We start from the raw sequence: 12501 nt of genomic DNA, 5'->3' as shown, positions 1-12501 counted from the left end.
AACCCAAAACTTAAACTAAATGAGGGAGCTCAAGCCAGAATGCACACTGCTAGCAAGCTGATGTCCAGGTTTGGTCAATAAGCCTCTAATAAACAACTGACAATTAATATTAAATGGTCTTCACCACAGAAGATCCCATCCCAGGGAAAACACTGTGTCCGTGCAGTATTTTGCATACATGTGTGTGCAGAGGACTGTTTTAAAATAAGGGGGTGAGGGTGAAACTGGATTGAGCAGACTCATTGGGGCACAGCTGGGGTGTAAATGCTCTTGGCAGTGAGTTAGAGTCTCACTGTTAGGGATAAGGAGAGCAAAAAATTTCCAAAGGTGATGAGCTGTACTTTCTTGCTGTCCTCTTTATCCCTGTAAGCTGAGAACATAAATGATTTCCCTTTTGACACATAAATTCAGCCAGTCACTTTCTTCACAATGACTTTAATTTCATTATCCACTTATTTTAAATCAGGCTGTTACTGCTTGGGTCAGCTTCATTAAGCAAGTCTCCAAGGCATGGCAGCTGAGTTGGGTCCCCACCTCCCCATGAAATCATAGCCGAGTGTCCTTCTCCTTGAGTTTGGAACAGAGCCAGACACCATGATGCATGTGGGAAGAACAGCTTCACAGTGAAACAGGAGGCAGGTGTGGGTGAGGGTGCTGGGCTCCAATAATTTTATTCATGGCTTACAATTATAATATATATATACCATATATATTATATACACACACACATAAGTACACAATATATTTTTCCCCAAAGATGCTGTGATTTTTATCTCGTTTTTGGGCAAGATACTTTTGAAAACAATGATTATTTTTTTCTTTGATACCTTTTTTCTTTTATACTCTTTCTTTTCTGGCGGCATCATAGTCCCAAAATCTGAAAATCATGAATCTGCATCAAAGAGGCCTTCAGTAAGTAATTTTTACTGAATATTGACCCATATATTGCTCTGAATAGAAGAGATACATGTGATTTTTTTCTTTCAAAGCTATGGTGTTGACAGTATCTCTTTAAGTTTATTATGCTCAATTATGAAAATAATGTCACTTAATAAAAATCCCATTTGTTTTTTACCTAAGAATTTTAGTTTCCGTAGCTATGATGTTGGTGTGTTTACAGTGTAGAAAAAATACCTGAGCAGAAGCTGTTGTGAATTTTTGAGTAAATACACACACAAAACATTATGTGAATATGTTCCTCTAGAGCACTGAGAAGAGGCCTCACTTACTTAGGTGGTATGTGACTGCCTGAATCTCACCTTGTTTTTTTATTGCTACCACCCTGGATTCCTTTTAAGGAAGTCCTTGGCTGTGGAAGGGTTTGTGTTCATGACCACTGTATTCAAGATGTTGTCAGTGAGGGACACTTGATAAATGTCTGATTGAGGATCTTTTTTCAGCAATGACTTCAGAGAAGGTTTTCTTATACTAAAGGAGCTGGTTCTTGAACCCTCATTAGGAGGTATGAAGCTCACTTATTGGAGTGGGAATCCTCTGGGAAAAGCTTTTGATAAGTCTTATAAAAAATTAAATAATGAAATTGCTTTTTAAACACACTCACACATACCCTGTGGATCTTCACTGAGGCAATGCCAGTGATTTCAGAGAAACTGCTTCAGAGGAACAGGGGTTTGGTTTCCTTTAGTTGCCCAGTGCACAGATAGCAGGAAAGAACAAACTCCTATGCTGTCTCCCTGTTTCCTGATTGTTGTGACTTTAGCTGCCAGATGAAAACAGGACAAGACAGTGAAGACATCCAAGAAAGCATATGTACAAGGGTAGAGGGAAGTGCACCCCTTCAGAAGAATAATCTACCTCTCAGTCAGAAGTAGTATCTCAATGGTGACTTGAACCTAGTCAGCAGTAAAACAGGGCTATAAAGCAATAACAGGGGCCCACACCATCTGCTGATGAGAAGATGCAAACCCAAGGCATCTCCTGGAAGAGAAGAGATCACAGGGGGAACCTGCAGTACTCCAGCTGTTGACCCATAGCAAGGACACCACCTTGATGAAAGCTGCTGCTCACCAGCAAGAATAAAACCACTTAGTCCTAAATATGGGTTCTGGGTTAAGAACTGAATATTGGAATCCTAGCATGCCTTTAAATACAGCAATACATTATCACACCATCAAGTTTTCTGACTTTCTTTTGTTTTGTGGCTAAGAGATGAGCATTTCTGAGGTCACATCTGTGAAATATTGGAAATTAGCTCAGAACTGAGATTAAAACAAATATAATCTACTGAAAAGAGGATTATCAAAAGCTCTACAGTCTACTATGAGAATAAAAAAAAAATATGTAATGGACTCCTACTACAGACATGCCATTCCTTTTCTTTTTTAATCCCAGTAACTTTCACATCCTCTGAATCCAATCTGACCAGAGGGAGGCACAAACTTTGTACCCAGAGATAAAAATACACTTGTCACCACCTGCAATATGACCATCACCACAGATGTACAAAGTACTGCGTTTCAAACTGAAGCATTTTTTCCAGAAGAAAAGCCCTCAAAACCCACAAACATTAAATTAGTATTTGAACAAAATCTGGGAAGATGATTCAAATGAGAATCAGGTTATAAAGCTAAATGCTTTTTCAGAGCCAGTGGTTGTCATAGTAACAACTTGTACAACTTTTTTTCTTGGAAACACAGAGTAAACACTTATTAAAATGGGCCTCAGTGATACAGTAAATACATTAATTTATTACTATTTGAAGTCAAGAGCTGGGTGAAGAAATCCAGGAGACACCATTTCAGAATTTGTTTTCCTTCTCAAACCAAAGGTCTAATGATGCAAAGTCATTCAAGTGACCAGGGAGACAGAGATGCATGTTTATTGTCTGTTTTGGCCCATCCTGGGGGCCCCAAGGCTGCAGCTAAGCAACCACCCTCGTCTGGGTCAAACACAAAGACACAGATAGTGCTCATAACCCTATCATGTTGTGAAGAGTAAGGCATGATGTACAGCTGGCATAGCAAAATTTAGTTAAAGAAACACAGTTTCTAATTAGTTTCGTTTTTTTCTGTATTAATAAGGTTGTGGATTTAGCTGTATGAGCTACAAGTCTACTGGAGAGAATAACACATGATACAGGCTGAGTTCTCTCCAGAGTTTAGCTGGATGGGAGAAACCAGCTAAGCCAGGAACAAGATAACATTAAAGTTATACATAAAGTATTTAAAGGTGAATGGTTTGGGTGCGTTAAACCATGCACTTGAATTGCTGTGGGCATTTACACTTTAAACTTACAACATATTGGGCGCTTTGCATCTCTTCAAAAGAACAAAAAAAGCTGATGTGCAGTCCCAGGAAAAATTTATTCAATAAAAACACATGCAAATAACAAATTCTTGATTGCACGTGAAAACACAGCCTAATTAAGTCATGTGAAGACTTAATTCTGCTTTTAAAATTAAAAAAATATTTAAGACCTGCTTTTAAAGTATTCTTCTAAAAGTTTAAAAAGTATTTTAGTATTTTAAAAAATAAATTTGAATTGTCTGTGGCATCCACACTTTCTTTGTTAGACAGCAGCTCTTGATTATTACTTTGGATATAGAAACTCAGCATCTGTCTTAGCCCACTGTGATAAGGAAAACAAAGGCAACTGGTAAGTGGGTAAAGCAGGGATCAAGTTTTGAACTGCTAGCCATATTTATTAGAAAAAATATGGCTGATATAAACTATTTAGGAGTGATACTGGATCTGCCAAAGTCAGTAGCCTCATTGTAAATAAGACAAAGCTGAACAGCTTTTTTTTTGGAAACACCATAGGGCCTGCTATGGCTAAGAGGGTTTGGACATTTAACTACATCCCACTTTCCTCTTACTGCATTTTTCTGTCAAGATTTTTCTTCAGTAAAACAAAGATAGACACAGCTTCACATCTAACTCGTAGCCAGAGCTACAAAGGTAGTGAAGGTAAGAGAAACTCCTACACATTCAAAGTTTGTTTTAGGGGAATGTGATATGTGCTTATGTCTTACGTCCCTATGACTGCAAAAATAGAGGGATGAAGTTGGAAGCAAGTACCGGAACACCAGTCTTCCCATTACACACTGATTTTTTTTTCTTTGCTAGGCTGTGTGTCAGCCTTCTGCTTATGTGCCTTCATGTTCTCTTTAGATGGAAGAATTTCTCCGTACTAGGATGCTACTCTAAAAAAAACCAAAAATTGATGATGACTACCTTAGCTTCAGCATATCAATTTCTTTCCCCAAAGTCTGTTTTGAAGGTTGCCTTGGGTCATAACATTTTGGGAATGAAGATTGGTACTCCCTTAGGAATTCAGTAAGAAGGAAAGTGAATATTTTATACTAGGATAAGGTAAAGGAGAGGGAAAATGGAACATTTTGGATGGGCATAAAGTGTCAATGATAACTTCATTTTCTGAAAATCCCAACTTTTGGAAGTGTTTGGTTTTCTCAACAACACCTACTAAACTAAGCCTCTCTGGGAGACAGAGAAAACATACTGGCTACATATATACTAGTAAATCAAATGAGTGTGGGACTGTTTTCAGTCACTGAGTCCAACTGGCATGGAGCAGCATCCATGCTCCTAAATTCTCATCTTTCAAAACATGCTAGCAGCAGCCAAATTGCCTGTGATCTCTGAATGACCTTTGGCCTCTGGAAATCTTTACTGTACTCAGCAATTGTTTGGGATAGTGCTAGCTGGTCCAGGTCAAAATCATACTAGGAACACTTCTAACAATTTAACAGTTAGATGACCGAGTTATTATGTCCAGGAACATTCCCAACACAGTATTTATTAACATAGATGTTGCAATATTCATTCTTCCCCCACAAAAAAGGCACAGATGTGAGCTGGGCGTTAAGCAGGCTGTCAGGACTGGTGTAGTTTTGGGAATATAGAAAATTAAAGTCGATTAAATTTTCAATTTACAAGATAGAAATTTGGATTTTGACATTCAGACTTCACCTAAGACTTCACATAGGTATATGGTATTATCTTGACCTGACTTCATAGTTCTAATAAAGTAAGCACTTTCTGAATGACCAAATGGAAGCTTCTAGGCTCACTTTTTTCATACAACAGCATGATTTCCCTCTCTTGAAACAAACAGCTGAACAGATGTTTCTCAGCTGCATGGAACATAATACAAAATTTCTTCAGGAAAACAGATTTTTTTTTCTGGTTTTGCACTCTGCATTAATTTTTCTGCACAGCTCTATTTTGGTCAAAATTCTAGTTTAAACTACCTATTTCCCATTTATTGTTGACTTGTGATGTTATAATCTGTAGCTCTTTGCACTATTCCTTTCACTATTTGTTCAGATTTTAAATGTCTGAAAAATAAACTGTAAAGCTGAGCCTGTATCACAATTGGTTGAAAAGAGCTCCCAATAAAATTTGCTAGACTTCTGATAAAGACATAAAGCTACTGTTGCAATGCCAACTGAGGATGCAGGAGTACAGAGCTTTAGTTTGGTCTTGAATATGTTATGAAATCAGAAGTGCCTGATGCAGGAATGTTATATTAATTTTTCAGTTTTGGGTTGAACAGCACAGCTAGTCCTCCTACATACTGTGAGGGAAGGGAGTATTACCTAATGCATTCCTTTGGATCACTACAGCAGAGAAAACTGGTCCCTTCTTACCACCGATCTTCTTCAGGACATGTCTAGTTGCTTTGTAATTGGACACAGAAACCTTCCAGCTCAGTTCACAAAATGATGGATTTACTGGCCCTATGAAGTAGGTTGTGATGCTTACTATAGTGAGAGACTGTAAAAGCAGTAGGGTGCAAAATGCTTATGTCCCTCCATTTCCAAGGCTTTTGCCTGCTCTAAAATGTGAGCTATACATAGTAATAAAAGAGCCATGGGATGCTAAAGCAGACAAAAAAAGTATTGGCCAAGTTCTTGCTGCACAGAACCAGGGACAAAAATACACTTTGAAGCAGAAACAAAGCCCAGGCATCTCCATCAACATACTAGGAAGTGACAGGGAAGACAGGAAGGAACTTAGTCATCTGGATAAAGGGAATCAGTGAAAGAAAGGTAAAAATTTAGATTATCAGTCTCTCCTCTCAATATATGTCACAGTTATCTAAACAAGTGGAAGCTTATGAAGTTTGTTCCTCTCTTTCTTCCAGTGCTGCAAACAGCCATAGATTGTGTACTTTCTTAGTTCAAAGAATTAACCTGATTCCTCCAGTACTCAGTGAACAAAAACAACAAAAATGATCATTTTTTTATCACTTGGAGAAAAGTCAGCATCTGTACTCTCCCTTGTGCAGCTAAAGTAAAATCAATTTGGCAAGAACCATGAGATAAATTAGACCTTAGAAAACAATCCAGAACTTCAAACTAAAGACAGTCAGGATATTTTTGTTTTACAATTTTTATGTGCGCACATTGAAACATGCTACTTTAGTTAAATCTAAGTTTTCAGCAGAAGCATCATAATTTGAACTCTTGTTTTAGAGAAAGAAAGATTCTCACTTGTTGAACAGTATTCCAAGTATAGATAAAGAGAGGAACACACCTAACTTCAAAGAAGCAAGGATCTATTTCATGTTCTTATACAGAAACAGGCAAACCTAAGTTTCTACATCTCAGATGAGCATCCTAAGTCCAGGTCTAGCCTTCACTGTCAGTTATGTTACTGTCCACGAAGCATTTAAAAAATCCCTGGGTTTTCCTTAGGGTAAAAAATCTTTAGATTAAAATAATTTTTGCAAGATGAAAAAGCCTTTTTCCTACCCAGCTCCACTTTTGATTTGCACCCATTGTACTGAACATTGCTACAACTGTCTGGAAAGAAACTCTTAATCACACAGAGGCAAATCATTGCTGTGGCCTAGAGCTGATAATGCAGGAGAGAAAGGGAGCAATCAGAAAGACTTGGTTACAACTCTCTGATTCTTGGCCAGCACTGGCCACAGAGACAGCATATGTTAGAGCAACTCTCAGGCTGGTCCAACTTACACAAGATGGCAATGGTCTTAAGGCAGCCAGATGGAATTTTTCTGAAGCATAGTAGCACTCCGGTCCCATCCCCTCCAACCTCTGGCTTTATTATTCTATGGGCTATGACTGGTAAGATTCAGGACCATGCCAATCTATTACCTACTAAACACTCTCCTCTGCTGGGAAATTTTCATTTTGTCAGATAGAACTGAATTCCTGAGGCACAGAGAGGCCAGCATATGGAACTGAATCTGTCCCAGGGTATTTTTGGTCTATCATCTTGTTAACTCATCAGTTAAGAAAATCTCAGCTTAGAGGAGCCCTGCTGTGGTGTCACATTGTGGTGATCCCACAACTTTATAGTACACTTTGAACTGGAACTCAATGTCACTGGCGCATCTCAAAGTGAGAGGTCACAGTAAGGAACACATCAGCCAAGAAATCTGACAAGATACAGATTTCTTGGTACTAGTGGAGCCAAAATTCACAAAAAAAAGGGCTGATTCTGAAGACTAAAAGATAGCAACACTGCTGGTGATAACCACCATGTCTTACACAAATGCTGCCACGGTTACAGAAGAAAATGTAGCAGAAGGAATCAGGGAGTTAAGATTTTATAAATAAATGTGCATGTGTGAGTGTGTTTACAAAAAGACACAGCAAAAATCTTTCCCCCAAAAAATGTCCCCCCAAAAGATTTGTTAAAATAAAACCGTTAAAAAACAAACAAACAAACAAACAAACAAAAAAAAAAAAAACAAAACCAAAAAACCTAAAAAACAAAAAAATCCCCAAAAACTACCTCCTATTTCTAGTCAGTATAAATGACAGTTCAGATAAGGAGGAAGTAAGGACTATAAACTAACTAAAATTATCATAAAGTTGCCAGAACTCCTTTCCTTGTAAGAAGAAATAGCTTCTATTACTAAACTTATAGTTTATATTCTCAGTATTGTTGAATTTTAAAGGTTACACTTCTTTGTCGTGAGCTTATCTGTACTTCTTATCACTGGTATCTGCTCCTTAAATTGCTAGGAGATTTACTTCCATGCAACTGAGTCATAGATGTAAAAGAAAACAAGCCATCAGTTTTTGGTGTCAAAATTAAGACTTTACTGGCCAATTTTTTCAATATATTAAGTATTGCATAAGTTTTTATATGTTGAAAGCACAGGGATCAAAGATTCCAATGACGCATATGAGGATTCAACTTTTCTGCAAATCAGAGCTTATGCTCCTCTGTCTGGCACAGACAAAATTACTCATGCTTGTGCAGTAACAACATGTAAAAGACGGGGGATAAATGAAAGCTTCACCACCCTTTGTAGTAGATCCAAAGAAAGAATCCAGATTTTCATTGCAGCTTACACCTTAATAATGTAAATGTGCTCGTGATTTTGCCAGCCCTTTCTACTGTCTGCTGAGATTGGGACTTTTAGGCAATCACTATCAAGCCTGATTCATTTCCAGAGCTGCTCCACTCAGTGTACTGAATGGACAGTGAGTCCTGCTCTGGAAACAAGACTATAGTAAATTAAGTGAATAGAGTAACTGGGAGAAGTAGAAAGCTGCTCTAGTCTGCGAGAAAGGGCATCTAGACATGAATGAGAAAAACACTGCATTCAACAGATATCCTTGAAGTTTCATGGCACAGAATCTACTGAAGTCCTAGACCTGCATGGGGAGTATTCACATCACCCAGCCTTGGGCAGCTAACCCAGTCAGCAACTCCTTTCCAGGCAGCTAAGGAAATTAGGCCAAGAGGTTTATTCAAAAATAGGAAAGGGCCTTAAGAGATCACTTAGCTTGCTTCTTATCCTAAAACAAGATCAACCATTATGTAAGCAGTTGTACCATGACAACCTGCCATTGAAGGTGAAAGTTTCACAACCTCCCAAGGCAATCAAACAGTTCTTAGCTTCTAGTGTCAAAACATTTTCCTATCTTTACCTGTATTACCATCAATCCAACTAAAATCTCTCTTTTAATCATCATTTGGGTCCTACCCACAGTGGTCATAAGTAAAGGACTCTTTTGGAGTGGGATTTGGAAGAAGAATGAGAACAGAAAGTTTAGAGAGATGTGCTCTGGAGTGTGGCCATCTCAGGTCAATGCCTAGCCATAAAGCCAGGCCTCATCAGTCCTTCCCCACTGGAACTGTTCTATCCTATTCTAGTCTACTGTAGTCTAGTCTAATTATTTTTTGACACTTATATTTCTCTTTAGGATAGAACTGGTTCCTTGTCATGGCAAGAATGAGAAAAAAATCCCGACTTTTTTTAGCTCTGAAATATATAAAACCCATGGCCAGCTGAAAAGTAAAGAGCAAAGGGAAGTGGAAAAGGAAAGAAAGCCAGTGGCACACAATGTTTTAATTAATAATAGAATGCTGAAAATGGAAATATTGAGAGAAGTCAATATCCTTTACTTCATAATAAAAATGGTCTTAAAATCTTTTAATATTATTAAACTAGCAGTTTCAAACGCTTTAAAGTTCTATTTCCCGCTAGGCTGGAGATGTGAAAGCTCATAGAGTCTCTTTCAATAGTGGGCTGGCTGACATGACAAAGAGCATGACTCTCTTTTTAAATCTTGACTTATGTGTTTAGTTGATTTTTCTTTATTTGAAATCATGGGAAATGAGATGCTTATAGCCTTGGGGAGAATTTGCTCACACTCTTCAGCAAGAATACTTTCTTATTTAACTGAAATATATGAAGTGCGGCCAAAATTGTCTCAATACGTACTGCAAAAAATTAAAATATTTAATGAATAGTTGTATGCTGGGACCACTATCTCATGGGGCTTTGGGAAAACCTTGGTGGTCTTCTTACTTTTGCAGAGGAGATTCAGGGCCAAATCCTTGGAGATGCTGCACTCTATTTAATACTAAACCCAGGAAAGGAACAAAAGGCAATACCATCTAATTGTGGTAGAACTTTAAAATTCAAGTATCTGAAGACCTTTTATGCCAAATCAATAAAATGATATTATATCATTAGTCTCATTGTAAAAAAATAATTAAAGGGACTTCAGATTCCCAAAGTGCTTGCAGTAACCATAATTTTCCTAGTATTCATATTTCACCCTCATCACTCGTTCCCCACACACTAAAAGGGCTAATGATGATTTATTTTGATGATGTTTTCTAAGACCAGCTTTTCTTTCATTTAATTTTTATTATGGGGAAAAGAATGAGATCATTATCACTAGACACAGCTTTTGGTAAGTTTAAGACTTGCTCTGATCTCATTCTTTGACACAGTGGCTGTCCTGTGTGATGTCTAGACTCTTGAGTGATGCTTAGATTTTTAAGCAGTCCAAATACAGCTAAACTTTATGAGGGGTTTCCACTTCTGTTAGAAGAGAGACAAACACCTTTATATCTGTATTCCAAAAGTCCCTTTTATACTCAAAAATTAAAGTTAATTTTTAGGAGATCACCTTTTCCTTTGGTTACCATTAGGAAACAAAAAGCATCATTTCATGAGGTAAAGGAAAAAAATATGCATTCAATTAAGGGCTAATGAATACTCTGCTAAAAATAAATTCTATTTGTTTTCAGCTGGGGACAACTTTGTGGTGTAGAAATATTTTTTCAAGTTTTCTCTTCTCACCAGGGAACTGATTTATTGACAATCAATTAGTGTTTTCAGATAAATCTCTTGTGTTTACAGCAATATTTCTACTTCACTTATTTTTTAACTATTTTGTTTTATGTTCTCATAAACTTGTGAAAATTAGTTATTGAAAAAGACATTTCTTCATCTTTTCTTTCTTGAAGGTCAATGCCAGAGTCCTGATTATTTTATGGTTTGAGAGCTTTGTTCAGGCTCTTTTTATATATCCCAAAGGATGGATATTCTACCACTTTTCTTGGAAAACTTTCTACAGTTTAATATACTTCATTATTAGCAAAAAAATCCCATAAATCAGCCTAATTTTCCTATGCTACATTTAAAAGTGTTATTCTTGTTAGTTACAGTGTCCTGGCTCACCCTGCACAATCCCACATCCTTCCTTTCCTTTTAACATCTTTCAAAATTCTTGGCTTAGTTTTCTCCCCTACTAATTGGTGTTACTTGTTCCTTGGGATCGAAGTCTTTTCTTGTCAGGAGACAAAAAGATAATGCTGGGGACATACTGTCTACAGATATTTGAAAATGTTTTCCACAAGTTTTTGGTCATTTTAAAAGCTACATAACGTCACCTAATGATATACTGTAGTAATTTGGTATAGATAGACTCAGGTTTCCAGAATCCTTGTCTAGTAAAATATGCTTTAGTAGCATTTGCTTCTGCTAAAGTGCCTGTGTTAGTTTAACCAGACTATAAAAACTGATAAAAATCTGAGAGGCAACACTTTTCTCTCCTCTTCCCCTCAGGATCTTCCTCTATCAAATCACAAAATACGGAACTGGACACCCTGAAGAAGAGAGCGAAGCACAATTTTATTCCATAGAATCATAGAATGGTTTGGGTTAGAAGAGGTCTTAAAGATCATCTAGTTCCAACCTCAATGCTATGGGCAGAGACACCTTTCACTAGACTAGGTTGCTCAAAGTTGCATCCAACTTGCCATTGAGCACTTCCAGAGATGGGGCATCCCCGGCTTCTCTGCAAAACCTGATACAGTACTTCACACACTCACAGTAAACTATTTCTTCCTAATATCTAACATAAGACAACTGTCTTCCAGTTTAAAGACATTATTCCTTGTCTTGTCACTACATGCCCTTGCATAAAGCCCTTCTCTGGCTCTCCTGTAGCTCCCTTTAAGTACTACTGTTCAGCACTTCTGGTACTGAACAAACTTTTAGGCATTTCATGTTTCTGTTTGTCATGTGTGTTTGCAAGATTTGAACAGATGCTGTCTAAAACCCTAAAAACTCTAGCTACCACTGAGCAGCTATAGAGGTGCTTATGGCAGAGAGGAACATAAGGCAGGACTATAAAGACACTGTTTTTCCTCTCATCAGCAAAGCTGCTTCAGTGAGCAGAAAGGTAGATTAAAATATTCTCTCCCCCTAGAACTGGATATTGCAAGATATATATAAGATCAGAATAAAAAACAACTTGTGTGGCATCACTCCACTCCTGCTTACCTCCAAATCCAACTCCTGATAGCTTAGCCTTGTCCAGTTTCAGTAAGAAAGGTAACTTGGCAAAAACAAAAGTAGTTAAATATTTGTGTGAAATGTATCAGTTTGAAAGATTAAACATCAAAGTTGTCAGACACCTCTTGAAGGACAGGTTAGATCAAACAGTTGGAAAGCTCCTACAGAATATCTATTGTTGGAGGAATAGGAAATGTGTCTGGTGGTGAGATACAGGAGCAAGGGGTGCAGGAAGCAGGGTCTACAGCAGGAGTTTAACAACCAAACACATTCACTAGCTAATGAGAACAAATACATTTAAAAAGATCTCTAATGCACTGACAAATAAACTTTTAATAGGAAGCGAGGGGTAGGGAAGATGAAATCACACAAAAAAGTTTATTTGGTATAAATAGTTCCTAAGATAATCAAATTTTTATATGGACTTGCTATTCCACAAA

The sequence above is a fragment of the Taeniopygia guttata genome, chromosome 3 (assembly GCF_048771995.1).
Source record: "Taeniopygia guttata chromosome 3, bTaeGut7.mat, whole genome shotgun sequence".
Taxonomy (NCBI): Eukaryota; Metazoa; Chordata; class Aves; order Passeriformes; family Estrildidae; genus Taeniopygia; species Taeniopygia guttata.
This window is presented reverse-complemented; position numbering follows the sequence as displayed.